This window comes from Bidens hawaiensis, unplaced genomic scaffold, assembly GCF_021521415.1.
Source record: "Bidens hawaiensis isolate Kalapana, Puna unplaced genomic scaffold, B.hawaiensis_p1.1 tig00043825_1, whole genome shotgun sequence".
Lineage (NCBI taxonomy): Eukaryota > Viridiplantae > Streptophyta > Magnoliopsida > Asterales > Asteraceae > Bidens > Bidens hawaiensis.
In genome coordinates, this window is record NW_027497773.1 from 117,036 (window position 1) to 132,648 (window position 15,613).

Sequence of the window (15,613 nt, forward strand, 5' to 3'; positions counted from 1 at the left end):
CGTTAAAACAACTTAACGGTGTTATGTTTTTTCCAAATTTCAAATTGATAGTTTAGGGCTTTTAATCGGAATGAGAATAGGAATCGATTGATGTAAAACTTAACTCGAAACGGTGCTCCAAACAGCTTGATTTTTGTTAATTAAAAGTTTACATACCGTTTTGAGGTAAACCTCTCACACTTTTACCTATAGACTTATCACATATTTACACTCCTAACCGAGTGCACATGTTGAATCGTAACAAAAGGGTGTGAGGGATTTGACTATACAAAGGAGGAGCTGATAATTGAAAAGGAAAAAAAAAAGATAATTAGCGGAGAGTTTGAGTTGGTTAAGTTATCTAGATAAAAGGATGTTTTGAGTTGTTTTGTTTATGGAACAAATGTTGAGAACTATGAAAACCGTATGATACCCACGTATATGATGATCATAATGGGACAAAATAATGTATTACCTTTAAACGTTATGTACAAGTCATTATCTGGATTGATAGTTCTTTTAACATAAGCATGTTGGATTTTAATAATCTAAACTTAATGTAGTTGACCGTGGGATCTCGTGAAAGAGTTTCGTGTCCGTGTTCATATCGGTGATCATGTCTTCTAGCGGGACGTTCGTTGATCATTATTTCAGGTTTGGTAATTTTCATCACAAGTTAAAAATTTGAAGGAGAGTTATGGCGTTTTGCTACTACGCCACTTTTTGCATAACCCTCAATTGACGACGGGAATGCCACACGGCGCATAACGCCTAAGGGTGAGGCGTTTTGACTACACATGGTCTAATAATATAACACTTTATTAAAACCGTACACAAATTCCAAACACGACAACATAATCAAAATCAATTATTTAGATCACCTTATAACCACCGGTGACATACATGATTTGAGTTTGATTTTGAATTATTTAGTTCTGTTGAAGATGGTGAGATTCGATGTCTTTGGTGATCTTCCTATAAAGGTCCATGAGGGTATCCGGATCAGGAACATCAGGGTTCCGCTTCTCATACTCGATGGTCCATGTGACCAGGTGGTTTGTACCATGCTTGTCTACGTGAACGTGTACAACACATGTCTTATATGGTTCTAGGAGATCTCCTTCAAGAACCTCAAAGGTGACCGACTTTTTCTCTTCATTGATGTCCTTGATTAGTGTTTTGGCAACACTGTCTTTTCCATCTGCAACCACAAATATTATATATATATATATATATATATATTATCATCCAAACCTTTGATTTCAAGAAAACTAGCAGTTAAGGAAATTAAGACGTATATATAATACCATACCATGGAAATAGTTCCAGATGAGAACTGAGCCTGCGGTTCCAACTTCACCTTCATGGGTTTTACAATTTTTGATGGTGTTCGGGGTCAGGTTCGGAACTTGGTGTGGATTCCCCTTCCATAACTCGTGAAAAACATCACCATCCGACTTGATCTCGATCTGAGCAACTCTTTTACCACTCAATGCCATCTCTCTCTCTCTCTCTCTCTCTCTCTCTCTCTATATATATATATAGAACTTGTACACGGGGATGAGAATTACTTGTTTATATCTTCTATATTTATAGACCTCCACGTCCCCTAATTAATAAATGAACCACGTACTCTACTATTCAGTATAAATGTATTATCTTACTATACTAGCCAATACTAGGGCAAGTATGCTAATTAGGAGCCGAGTACATAATTAAGTTACTACACTGAGTACGACGGCTAGGAGCCAACTTGGCCGAGTACGTCGACTTTTGACCGAGTAGTCCGACTTTTGACCGCGGTCAACTATATTTGGCCAACTTGAATAAAGACAGCTCGGTTTGGGTTTGAGGACCGAGCACAAGGCCGGCTATGAGGTACTGCCAGGTAGTGGATTGACCCGGCCCAACACCTCGATATGCATATATTTTTTTTAAATTATATATATTTTTTTGAAAAAAATATGTATTCCTAATGTTTAAACTAAACTAGTAAATTTGACCCGCGCTTTGCGGCGGGGCAACATGAATATACATACAAATCGTTAGATGTATGCGAGAGAAAAATATAATTTAAATGGTTAGTGTCGTCTTTATAATAGGCAGGATGTTTATTGGCTTGTTATCATCTTTTTCGTTCTAAACTTCGGTACATGTTTAATTTATCTAACCTATAGATAATAATAGTCTTCTTAACAATTTAGTCTAAGATTTCTAATTTTATTTTCATGATATGATCTAATTATACATGAAAAATAGATTGGATAACTATTAGTTTCTTTTGATTATATCGGAAAACTAAATCGTATACTTTTAGGAATAATCAATAGCCTAGTGACCTTCACATTTATTAACTACATATTTATAAAAATATCAAATAATGCATCACAAGTATCCTCTCATAGTAAAATAAAGACAAAAAAATTGCATCATTGTGTTCTATAATAATAATAATAGGAAAAGCTCAGGGGCGAGCCCTTAACCTTATGTGCATGAACCAATTCATAGTTGTTAGCATCCTCATACAATCTTTCAAATTACGTGAAGAAAGTTTGTAAATTATAGGGTGGAGTTTTGAGTGGATGTGAATGTAAATAATAGGGTAAAGAGAGAAAATGTAATGATTTTTTATAAATTTTGGAAAACAAAGTTTGCCCTCATTTATCTTTTAATATTTGTTGAATTGCATGTGAGTAGAGGAGAGAAAATTGTAATGATAAATTTATAGAAATGTTTTATTAAATTGAACAGGAAAAAAATATTTAATGTTTATTAATATAGTTATAAAGATAGAGATAAAGGATATTTTGAGAATGCTCTTCTATCGAACAAAAGTCAATCAAATTGAATAGCAAATTTATCTCACAACTAAAATCTGCTATTTAATATATTTTATAATTACTCAACTAATTTAAGGCCCAAATTGTTTTCACCTTCGGTCAACAACTTTTCACGATTCTCGAAGACAGCTTTGACCAAATAGTCGAGGAATACTCAAACTTAGAATCAGGGCCGGCTGGAGGGTGGCGCCGGTTGGACCGCCGGCCGGGGCATGTAATTTTTAGGGGCCAAAATTTTTTTATCTATAGTTTTTATATATACATTTAAAAATATAAAACTTATAAAATATGAATTGCTCTTTATCATCTTATAATTATTGGGCTCGAAATTATTTTTTATCCACAATCCATTTAATTAAGCTTAAATCATTGGGCCCAAACTAAAACTAAAAACTAAAAAAAAATTAAATAAAAACCCGATGCAAAATAAAAGAAATAGTGATCGATGAAATTTCTCTTTGGTTCTTTCCTTCTTTGCGAATGCTGAATAACGACCAACCTAGCCGACCACCACTGTTGGTTCGTTGTTAACCACCAGGCTCCTCCACGGTTGACCAAGCTAGCCACTAATGACCAAGCTATTTTTTTTCCAATGTTAGGACTTAGGAGAGTTTCATGAATCATTGGTTAATCGTTAATTATTACGGTATTTGATTTTAATAATATATTTTTCTATGTTTATTGTTATAACATTAAGCCTCGTTTAAAAAAAATAGATTATATATTTCGTTGCTCGTTAAGGCTATGGGTCTTTTTTTTCGGCTCGGCCGAAGTATTTAAATCCTCGAAGACGGCCCTGCTTAGAATACAACCTTTACAACACTGGTTGATAACATGGCTAGATATTTATCAAAACAATAACAGACAACAGAAAATATATATATATATATATATATATATATATATATACAATGACATGATATAAATAATATTTTTATACATATATACGGATTAAGTTAATATAATGGGGACCAATATATTAGTTAATCAGATTACCTCTTTCATCGTGAATCACGAGTTAGGACTAAAATCTAAATTAGTCATCTCCTTAATTTTGGAGGTATGACTTTTTAGTTTCAACAACAATTGTTTAACGTAAATTAGTTGGTTTGCATTATATTAGTGTTTAACTAATAATCTAATCTATAATATAATTAAAATGTTTTATCAAAAGGAAATTTATAATAGTTAATACAATTAAACATGTTTTAGTTAATGTAGGTACGCGGCAGATAAATTGCTAAACCATAAACTTGAGATGGTAGGTTCATAAAGTTCTCGGGATTGATAGTGATCTAACCCTTTTTTATTTCTTTGAACGGGACAAAAAGACAGAGACTAGGAAGAAGCTAGCTTCAAGAAAACAACGCCCTAAGTACATCATAACATTATCATGAATAAAAAAACTACATCAATGTCTCCAATCTCTATATTTCTGTAGTAACCTTTGTTATTGAAAACTTTATCGTTACGAGAGATGGGGGACTTGGTTCTTGACGAAAAACCGATTTTTAGAGCAAAAGAGATGATATGTGTGAGAGGAAAGAGAGTGGCCCGTATGAAGACTCATGAGCACAACCCGTTCTAGAATGGGATCAACTGGAATTTGATATAGTTAGATAAGTGTATCGAGTTGAAAGATTTGAAATTTGTATATTTTCTATCATTGTTTGTTTATTTTCTTAGTTTTATCTTTAATTATTATTATTATCATTGTTTTTCTCAATTAGAATTGTATCTATTTTGGATCCTTTTCAAAATGGGAGAGATCGATTTGGACTTGTTTTAAAGAGTTGTTGAATATTATTGATAGACAAAATGGCAAAAGACGTCCTTTACGTTTGACCTAATTTTCATTAGACGTCCTTTAATAAAAGAAATAGCAAAAGACATAACTCATGTTTCAAATTCCTTTCATGTTACGTCCTTTGGTACTAAATAAGTTAATTTTTTTTTGTTAAATATTGTCATGTGCAAGGCATGTGAGGGTAGCATTGTAATTTTACAATTTATTTAATACTTAAAAGTAAAATAATAAAAATATATATAACTCTCTCTCTCTCTCAAACTCTCTCTCACCGAACTCTCTTTCACCGACCACCCTTGTCTTTGGAAACCCCCACCGTCTCCGGCTAACCACCGGCGCCTCCGCCTATCACCACCGTTTCCTGCAAACCACCGGCGCCTCCGCCTATCACCACCGTCTCCGGCTAACCGCCGCCGCCTCAGCCTATCACCACCGTCTCCGCAACAGCACAGTGACCAACACTATCAGCTCCTACACAACCTCTCCCTATTTAAATCAATTCCAATAAATGGTGTCTCGAATCACCTCCAGATTTCATCCCTCGTCTGCAACACAAACCTAAACTTATCTCATTCAAAGCACTGTCCACTCTTCACATCATTCCTAATCCTTCACCTTCAATGGTACCATGGCTCGATTTTATTAAACCCCCCAATTTCATCTCATAAGTCATTTGTTTTGAGTCGTCATACAACAAGAAGATAAACCCTAGATCTGATTAAGATGCAGGGGAGGCCGTGGTTGCCATCGTTGTCCTTAATATCTTATGTATGGTTGCCACCGCAAAACAATAAACCTGCCAAGTCCCCGAAAAAAACAAACTGAATCTTCACGGATCTGGATCTACAGGGTGGTTGTGATAGGCGTGGTGGTGGTGATAGGCGTAGATGGTGGTGGTTGCTGGAGGTTGGTTGGTGGCAGAACGAGGTGGTAGCTGTAACACCCCGGCTAAAGCGGAAACGCCCAAGTGTGACGTACAGATTGCTCAAACACACGTGACACTATTAGGTGACCATAATAACATTATTTCATTTAAATCTTCATGTAACACAAGTTTATCAAATAATACAAGTTGTAACAAATAAATAAACCAATTTCTCTCAAATCAGTTTCTAGAACCGATATTTATGCACTTCCATATAAAAGTAGCTGAAAAACAAAATACTGCTAACTTAACATTAAAATATAAACTTAGCTAACGATTTGAATGAAATTGACTAGAATCATGAAACCTCAGTGTTTCAAGAAACAGTGACAAAATATCAAGAATGACACTTTACGCTTATATCGACAGTCTTGATACTAAGTGCGTCCGCAACAAGCTCCATCTCTGTAGGTTCGGATCTATGTGATGGACAGCAAACCCAAGACAAGCAAAGTCTATCATTGTGGAGATAAGTCCTTGGGTGAGAAGTTTGCCTCAGCAAACAAACATGATGCGACACACTCTTTCTCTCTGTATCTCTCATACACATACACACACACACACACACACACACATGTATATAATTAACTTTAATAGGTTTGTAGAGGTTTGTTGTTGTATTAAAAGGTGGGTTTTTTTTTCTATAGAAAAGTTTGAAATTTGATGTGACAGTTTATAAAGGTTTGCTGTTACGAATGCTCTAAATATTTTAAATTATTCTAATAGATTAAATCCTTAAATAGATAATGAAATAATTAACTCATGTTGAAGTTTTAAAATGTATTGATTTTTTAAACAACCCGACACTTAACTTAGATTTTGGACCTCACACTTCAACCGATAAGGTTGAAGATCCTTTAGAGGTATGTATGTGTATCGGGAGAAATCACAAAACAGAATATAAAATTAAAACGAAAAATGTTATGATATAGTAAATATCTTTTTAATTGTATAGGGTATTGTCTAATATTTTACCTAAACCAAAAACAAAAATTTTTTTGTTCAACCCTAAATAATTTTACACCCATGTGTACTACAATACTACTTATGAACTGAATAATTTTACACCGTCACTTCATTTATATTCTTATGTATCTACAAACTATGAAAGCATTAGCAGCACCTATCTACAAATACAATACCCTAGAACTGAAAACCAGAAAAATAAAATATAACAATTCAAGCCAAAAAATTAAAATACAAAATTTTAAACTAAATGACCTTTTTCACGATCACGTCAAACGTTTTTTAGGAACGCTCTTACTCTCTGACTTGCTAGATTAGATCTTTGAAAAAATGTATGCTACTATCTTTTGAAAAGATATAATAATCGGAATTGTTTGGTGGTTTGATCAATATCCATGGATCATCGTTTAAGAAATTAGCATCGACGATTTGAATGAATAAAAATGGTGAAAGGTCTTAATGAATAAAAATGATGAAGGGTTGGTTGTATTTATGTGCGATAATAATGTGTAATAAATTAATTATTAATTCATTTTAATACTCAAAAAAGAATTGATTTCAAAGTAAACCTTTACCATAAAATGAAGCCATGCACCATACTCACATAATATAGTGACGATTTTGTCATATGATTTGAAAGTCTTACACCCTATTAATATGGGTGCTCCGTCCTCTCTAAGATATTAAAATGACGTATTTAGTCATTTGTTTTGTCTTAAAACGAAGAGACAAATCTTTTCTATTTCGTTTTCATATCATATTAGATTTGACTAACCTTGGCTTACTGTGACAAACCAAGTGTACCTAACTAACCAAGTACTATAACTGTTTATTTACTCTTAACACCTTATAGCTAACAGTAACACAAACTAACTATATGTACCTAACTAACTACTATCAATTGTTTTTTACTCAACATGGTAGAAATTAAGGTGTTCATTTCTGAACATAATATTGTTAAAGGCAAATTGGATTTTAATAATCCTCAACTTAACACAGTTGGCCGATAATAATTCAAGCTTAGAAAGTAGCTGTCATCGGTCTCAAGTTTCATACTATTTGTTTTCATTGGACCCCCGTTAAAACAACTTAACGGTGTTATGTTTTTTCCAAATTTCAAATTGATAGTTTAGGGCTTTTGATCGGAATGAGAATAGGAATCGATTGATGTAAAACTTAACTCGAAACGGTGCTCCAAACAGCTTGATTTTTGTTAATTAAAAGTTTACATACCGTTTTGAGGTAAACCTCTCACACTTTTACCTATAGACTTATCACATATTTACACTCCTAACCGAGTGCACATGTTGAATCGTAACAAAAGGGTGTGAGGGATTTGACTATACAAAGGAGGAGCTGATAATTGAAAAGGAAAAAAAAAAGATAATTAGCGGAGAGTTTGAGTTGGTTAAGTTATCTAGATAAAAGGATGTTTTGAGTTGTTTTGTTTATGGAACAAATGTTGAGAACTATGAAAACCGTATGATACCCACGTATATGATGATCATAATGGGACAAAATAATGTATTACCTTTAAACGCTATGTACAAGTCATTATCTGGATTGATAGTTCTTTTAACATAAGCATGTTGGATTTTAATAATCTAAACTTAATGTAGTTGACCGTGGGATCTCGTGAAAGAGTTTCGTGTCCGTGTTCATATCGGTGATCATGTCTTCTAGCGGGACGTTCGTTGATCATTATTTCAGGTTTGGTAATTTTCATCACAAGTTAAAAATTTGAAGGAGGGTTATGGCGTTTTGCTACTACGCCACTTTTTGCATAACCCTCAATTGATGACGGGAATGCCACACGGAGCATAACGCCTAAGGGTGAGGCGTTTTGACTACACATGGTCTAATAATATAACACTTTATTAAAACCGTACACAAATTCCAAACACGACAACATAATCAAAATCAATTATTTAGATCACCTTATAACCACCGGTGACATACATGATTTGAGTTTGATTTTGAATTATTTAGTTCTGTTGAAGATGGTGAGATTCGATGTCTTTGGTGATCTTCCTATAAAGGTCCATGAGGGTATCCGGATTAGGAACATCAGGGTTCCGATTCTCATACTCGATGGTCCATGTGACCAGGTGGTTTGTACCATGCTTGTCTACGTGAACGTGTACAACACATGTCTTATATGGTTCTAGGAGATCTCCTTCAAGAACCTCAAAGGTGACCGACTTTTTCTCTTCATTGATGTCCTTGATTAGTGTTTTGGCAACACTGTCTTTTCCATCTGCAACCACAAATATTATATATATATATATATATATATATATATATATCATCCAAACCTTTGATTTCAAGAAAACTAGCAGTTAAGGAAATTAAGACGTATATATAATACCATACCATGGAAATAGTTCCAGATGAGAACTGAGCCTGCGGTTCCAACTTCACCTTCATGGGTTTTACAATTTTTGATGGTGTTCGGGGTCAGGTTCGGAACTTGGTGTGGATTCCCCTTCCATAACTCGTGAAAAACATCACCATCCGACTTGATCTCGGTTTGGGTTTGAGGACCGAGTACAAGGCCGGCTATGAGGTAGGGCCAGGTAGTGGATTGACCCGGCCCAACACCTCGATATGCATATTTTTTTTTTAAATTATATATATTTTTTTGAAAAAAATATGTATTCCTAATGTTTAAACTAAACTAGTAAATTTGACCCGCGCTTTGCGGCGGGGCAACATGAATATACATACAAATCGTTAGATGTATGCGAGAGAAAAATATAATTTAAATGGTTAGTGTCGTCTTTATAATAGGCAGGATGTTTATTGGCTTGTTATCATCTTTTTCGTTCTAAACTTCGGTACATGTTTAATTTATCTAACCTATAGATAATAATAGTCTTCTTAACAATTTAGTCTAAGATTTCTAATTTTATTTTCATGATATGATCTAATTATACATGAAAAATAGATTGGATAACTATTAGTTTCTTTTGATTATATCGGAAAACTAAATCGTATACTTTTAGGAATAATCAATAGCCTAGTGACCTTCACATTTATTAACTACATATTTATAAAAATATCAAATAATGCATCACAAGTATCCTCTCATAGTAAAATAAAGACAAAAAAATTGCATCATTGTGTTCTATAATAATAATAATAGGAAAAGCTCAGGGGCGAGCCCTTAACCTTATGTGCATGAACCAATTCATAGTTGTTAGCATCCTCATACAATCTTTCAAATTACGTGAAGAAAGTTTGTAAATTATAGGGTGGAGTTTTGAGTGGATGTGAATGTAAATAATAGGGTAAAGAGAGAAAATGTAATGATTTTTTATAAATTTTGAAAAACAAAGTTTGCCCTCATTTATCTTTTAATATTTGTTGAATTGCATGTGAGTAGAGGAGAGAAAATTGTAATGATAAATTTATAGAAATGTTTTATTTAATTGAACAGGAAAAAAATATTTAATGTTTATTAATATAGTTATAGAGATAGAGATAAAGGATATTTTGAGAATGCTCTTCTATCGAACAAAAGTCAATCAAATTGAATAGCAAATTTATCTCACAACTAAAATCTGCTATTTAATATATATTATAATTACTCAACTAATTTAAGGCCCAAATTGTTTTCACCTTCGGTCAACAACTTTTCACGATTCTCGAAGACAGCTTTGACCAAATAGTCGAGGAATACTCAAACTTAGAATCAGGGCCGGCTGGAGGGTGGCGCCGGTTGGACCGCCGGCCGGGGCATGTAATTTTTAGGGGCCAAAATTTTTTTATCTATAGTTTTTATATATACATTTAAAAATATAAAACTTATAAAATATGAATTGCTCTTTATCATCTTATAATTATTGGGCTCGAAATTATTTTTTATCCACAATCCATTTAATTAAGCTTAAATCATTGGGCCCAAACTAAAACTAAAAACTAAAAAAAAATTAAATAAAAACCCGATGCAAAATAAAAGAAATAGTGATCGATGAAATTTCTCTTTGGTTCTTTCCTTCTTTGCGAATGCTGAATAACGACCAACCTAGCCGACCACCACTGTTGGTTCGTTGTTAACCACCAGGCTCCTCCACGGTTGACCAAGCTAGCCACTAATGACCAAGCTATTTTTTTTCCAATGTTAGGACTTAGGAGAGTTTCATGAATCATTGGTTAATCGTTAATTATTACGGTATTTGATTTTAATAATATATTTTTCTATGTTTATTATTATAACATTAAGCCTCGTTTAAAAAAAATAGATTATATATTTCGTTGCTCGTTAAGGCTATGGGTCTTTTTTTTCGGCTCGGCCGAAGTATTTAAATCCTCGAAGACGGCCCTGCTTAGAATACAACCTTTACAACACTGGTTGATAACATGGCTAGATATTTATCAAAACAATAACAGACAACAGAAAATATATATATATATATATATATATATATATATATATATATATATATATATATATATATATATATATATAATACAATGACATGATATAAATAATATTTTTATACATATATACGGATTAAGTTAATATAATGGGGACCAATATATTAGTTAATCAGATTACCTCTTTCATCGTGAATCACGAGTTAGGACTAAAATCTAAATTAGTCATCTCCTTAATTTTGGAGGTATGACTTTTTAGTTTCAACAACAATTGTTTAACGTAAATTAGTTGGTTTGCATTATATTAGTGTTTAACTAATAATCTAATCTATAATATAATTAAAATGTTTTATCAAAAGGAAATTTATAACAGTTAATACAATTAAACATGTTTTAGTTAATGTAGGTACGCGGCAGATAAATTGCTAAACCATAAACTTGAGATGGTAGGTTCATAAAGTTCTCGGGATTGATAGTGATCTAACCCTTTTTTATTTCTTTGAACGGGACAAAAAGACAGAGACTAGGAAGAAGCTAGCTTCAAGAAAACAACTCCCTAAGTACATCATAACATTATCATTAATAAAAAAACTACATCAATGTCTCCAATCTCTATATTTCTGTAGTAACCTTTGTTATTGAAAACTTTATCGTTACGAGAGATGGGGGACTTGGTTCTTGACGAAAAACCGATTTTTAGAGCAAAAGAGATGATATGTGTGAGAGGAAAGAGAGTGGCCCGTATGAAGACTCATGAGCACAACCCTTTCTAGAATGGGATCAACTGGAATTTGATATAGTTAGATAAGTGTATCGAGTTGAAAGATTTGAAATTTGTATATTTTCTATCATTGTTTGTTTATTTTCTTAGTTTTATCTTTAATTATTATTATTATTATCATTGTTTTTCTCAATTAGAATTGTATCTCTTTTGGATCCTTTTCAAAATGGGAGAGATCGATTTGGACTTGTTTTAAAGAGTTGTTGAATATTATTGATAGACAAAATGGCAAAAGACGTCCTTTACGTTTGACCTAATTTTCATTAGACGTCCTTTAATAAAAGAAATAGCAAAAGACATAACTCATGTTTCAAATTCCTTTCATGTTACGTCCTTTGGTACTAACTAAGTTAATTTTTTTTTGTTAAATATTGTCATGTGCAAGGCATGTGAGGGTAGTATTGTAATTTTACAATTTATTTAATACTTAAAAGTAAAATAATAAAAATATATATAACTCTCTCTCTCACCGAACTCTCTTTCACCGACCACCCTTGTCTTTGGAAACCCCCACCGTCTCCGGCTAACCACCGGCGCCTCCGCCTATCACCACCGTTTCCTGCAAACCACCGGCGCCTCCGCCTATCACCACCGTCTCCGGCTAACCGCCGCCGCCTCCGCCTATCACCACCGTCTCCGCAACAGCACAGTGACCAACACTATCAGCTCCTACACAACCTCTCCCTATTTAAATCAATTCCAATAAATGGTGTCTCGAATCACCTCCAGATTTCATCCCTCGTCTGCAACACAAACCTAAACTTATCTCATTCAAAGCACTGTCCACTCTTCACATCATTCCTAATCCTTCACCTTCAATGGTACCATGGCTCGATTTTATTAAACCCCCCAATTTCATCTCATAAGTCATTTGTTTTGAGTCGTCATACAACAAGAAGATAAACCCTAGATCTGATTAAGATGCAGGGGAGGCCGTGGTTGCCATCGTTGTCCTTAATATCTTATGTATGGTTGCCACCGCAAAACAATAAACCTGCCAAGTACCCGAAAAAAACAAACTGAATCTTCACGGATCTGGATCTACAGGGTGGTTGTGATAGGCGTGGTGGTGGTGATAGGCGTAGATGGTGGTGGTTGCTGGAGGTTGGTTGGTGGCAGAACGAGGTGGTAGCTGTAACACCCCGGCTAAAGCGGAAACGCCCAAGTGTGACGTACAGATTGCTCAAACACACGTGACACTATTAGGTGACCATAATAACATTATTTCATTTAAATCTTCATGTAACACAAGTTTATCAAATAATACAAGTTGTAACAAATAAATAAACCAATTTCTCTCAAATCGGTTTCTAGAACCGATATTTATGCACTTCCATATAAAAGTAGCTGAAAAACAAAATACTGCTAACTTAACATTAAAATATAAACTTAGCTAACGATTTGAATGAAATTGACTAGAATCATGAAACCTCAGTGTTTCAAGAAACAGTGACAAAATATCAAGAATGACACTTTACGCTTATATCGACAGTCTTGATACTAAGTGCGTCCGCAACAAGCTCCATCTCTGTAGGTTCGGATCTATGTGATGGACAGCAAACCCAAGACAAGCAAAGTCTATCATTGTGGAGATAAGTCCTTGGGTGAGAAGTTTGCCTCAGCAAACAAACATGATGCGACACACTCTTTCTCTCTGTATCTCTCATACACATACACACACACACACACATGTATATAATTAACTTTAATAGGTTTGTAGAGGTTTGTTGTTGTATTAAAAGGTGGGTTTTTTTTCTATAGAAAAGTTTGAAATTTGATGTGACAGTTTATAAAGGTTTGCTGTTACGAATGCTCTAAATATTTTAAATTATTCTAATAGATTAAATCCTTAAATAGATAATGAAATAATTAACTCATGTTGAAGTTTTAAAATGTATTGATTTTTTAAACAACCCGACACTTAACTTAGATTTTGGACCTCACACTTCAACCGATAAGGTTGAAGATCCTTTAGAGGTATGTATGTGTATCGGGAGAAATCACAAAACAGAATATAAAATTAAAACGAAAAATGTTATGATATAGTAAATATCTTTTTAATTGTATAGGGTATTGTCTAATATTTTACCTAAACCAAAAACAAAATTTTTTTTGTTCAACCCTAAATAATTTTACACCCATGTGTACTACAATACTACTTATGCACTGAATAATTTTACACCGTCACTTCATTTATATTCTTATGTATCTACAAACTATGAAAGCATTAGCAGCACCTATCTACAAATACAATACCCTAGAACTGAAAACCAGAAAAATAAAATATAACAATTCAAGCCAAAAAATTAAAATACAAAATTTTAAACTAAATGACCTTTTTCACGATCACGTCAAACGTTTTTTAGGAACGCTCTTACTCTCTGACTTGCTAGATTAGATCTTTGAAAAAATGTATGCTACTATCTTTTGAAAAGATATAATAATCGGAATTGTTTGGCGGTTTGATCAATATCCATGGATCATCGTTTAAGAAATTAGCATCGACGATTTGAATGAATAAAAATGGTGAAAGGTCTTAATGAATAAAAATGATGAAGGGTTGGTTGTATTTATGTGCGATAATAATGTGTAATAAATTAATTATTAATTCATTTTAATACTCAAAAAAGAATTGATTTCAAGGTAAACCTTTACCATAAAATGAAGCCATGCACCATACTCACATAATATAGTGACGATTTTGTCATATGATTTGAAAGTCTTACACCCTATTAATATGGGTGCTCCGTCCTCTCTAAGATATTAAAATGACGTATTTAGTCATTTGTTTTGTCTTAAAACGAAGAGACAAATCTTTTCTATTTCGTTTTCATATCATATTAGATTTGACTAACCTTGGCTTACTGTAACAAACCAAGTGTACCTAACTAACCAAGTACTATAACTGTTTATTTACTCTTAACACCTTATAGCTAACAGTAACACAAACTAACTATATGTACCTAACTAACTACTATCAATTGTTTTTTACTCAACATGGTAGAAATTAAGGTGTTCATTTCTGAACATAATATTGTTAAAGGCAAATTGGATTTTAATAATCCTCAACTTAACACAGTTGGCCGATAATAATTCAAGCTTAGAAAGTAGCTGTCATCGGTCTCAAGTTTCATACTATTTGTTTTCATTGGACCCCGTTAAAACAACTTAACGGTGTTTATGTTTTTTCCAAATTTCAAATTGATAGTTTAGGGCTTTTAATCGGAATGAGAATAGGAATCGATTGATGTAAAACTTAACTCGAAACGGGTGCTCCAAACAGCTTGATTTTTGTTAATTAAAAGTTTACATACCGTTTTGAGGTAAACCTCTCACACTTTTACCTATAGACTTATCACTATATTACACTCCTAACCGAGTGCACATGTTGAATCGTAACAAAAGGGTGTGAGGGATTTGACTATACAAAGGAGGAGCTGATAATTGAAAAGGAAAAAAAAAAAGATAATTAGCGGAGAGTTTGAGTTGGTTAAGTTATCTAGATAAAAGGATGTTTTGAGTTGTTTTGTTTATGGAACAAATGTTGAGAACTATGAAAACCGTATGATACCCACGTATATGATGATCATAATGGGACAAAATAATGTATTACCTTTAAACGTTATGTACAAGTCATTATCTGGATTGATAGTTCTTTTAACATAAGCATGTTGGATTTTAATAATCTAACTTAATGTAGTTGACCGTGGGATCTCGTGGAAAGAGTTTCGTGTCCGTGTTCATATCGGTGATCATGTCTTCTAGCGGGACGTTCGTTGATCATTATTTCAGGTTTGGTAATTTTCATCACAAGTTAAAAATTTGAAGGAGAGTTATGGCGTTTGCTACTACGCCACTTTTTGCATAACCCTCAATTGACGACGGGAATGCCACACGGCGCATAACGCCTAAGGGTGAGCGGTTTTGACTACACA

At 33.5% G+C, this 15,613-nt stretch overlaps 1 pseudogene; it reads right to left on the bottom strand.

The window, feature by feature from the left end:
- Positions 1-908: 908 nt before the first annotated feature.
- Positions 909-1,478, bottom strand: LOC143594539 (kirola pseudogene; annotated as a pseudogene).
- Positions 1,479-15,613: the final 14,135 nt, after the last annotated feature.